Source organism: Macrobrachium rosenbergii, chromosome 46, assembly GCF_040412425.1.
Source record: "Macrobrachium rosenbergii isolate ZJJX-2024 chromosome 46, ASM4041242v1, whole genome shotgun sequence".
NCBI lineage: Eukaryota > Metazoa > Arthropoda > Malacostraca > Decapoda > Palaemonidae > Macrobrachium > Macrobrachium rosenbergii.
Genome location: NC_089786.1, coordinates 18,644,714 through 18,645,928, shown reverse-complemented (window position 1 = coordinate 18,645,928; position 1,215 = coordinate 18,644,714).

Below are 1,215 nucleotides of genomic sequence, written 5' to 3'. Positions count from 1 at the left end.
TTTAATCATTCAATTGAATTAACGTCTTGGTTACACTTAATGACTCAAAAATAAAAACAATTGTCCCAAGTTGTCAAAAAGCAATATCTAAAGTGACTTCATAGTGTCATTTATTTTTCTCTTTATGCGTCATCTCCCCCAAATTTCTCATATATTTAAAAGGTATCATTTGCTTCCTTTTTTGATATGACATTTCTCTTGTTTCAAATCTGTGCATAAGCCTGATTTCAACTGATTTGTCTCCTTTATTTCAAAATTCTTTCCTCAATTCTTGTGCTTGGGTGGCTTTATTTAAATAAATCTGGCCCGTAGCTGTGTTTTGAGTAAAGGTAAAAACGGAATCAATGTGAGAGAGAAAATACTTTTTTTTTATTTCCATATTTTTACCTGTATACTTTTGATGACTGAATTTTGCTCAACTGTTCTCTCGTATTTTACTGAAAAAAATAATAAAAAGCTGTGACAACAAAGGAGAGAGAGAGAGAGAGAGAGAGAGAGAGAGAGAGAGAGAGAGAGAGATGGATATGCATTTCCTCGTCACAAACTTTATTGGATTCCCATAAATACAACCTTTTACCCCAATTGCATTTTAACGTATAAATCCCTGGTGATAAGTCACGAGTTTCTGTCCAGCGGCAGTCAATCGCGCTGTATATCTTCGTCTGCCATTAATCTGTTTTTTATCTTTATTTCTTGCCTCTTCCACCCGTTTGTCCACGCGTCCCATTTGACAATAAATTGCCGAGGAATTTTTTTAACAGTCCCTGAAAGGACCATAAAATTTAAATTGTCAGTGGAAGTTTCTTAACCGCTTAAAACGTGGCGGTAAACATCCTCAGATCTTTTTCCATCTCTGATGTTTATTGCCCATCTTTCCCTATAAGTACGTTGCCCTGGTAAGTCCACAGGAGGGTAAACGCAGCAGTTGGCTCTTTTCTCGTGCAATTGTACTGAATTCGACTTTTGAGAAAGATCGGGAATGCAAATTTCTCTTCCTTGAACACATGGAAATGAAAATAGCCATGCAATGAACACCAAAGTTTTCGTGAACACACGGAAATGAAACGGCCATGCAGTGACCACCAAAGTTTTCGGTATCATCTGACTTTTGGAAATGATTTTCTCTGAGATTCTTTGAAAATCCGAGATGAAATAAAATGAAGCATTTCACATGTCCTACTTAAACTTTCAGCTCTTATCTCGGAAAGAAATGCG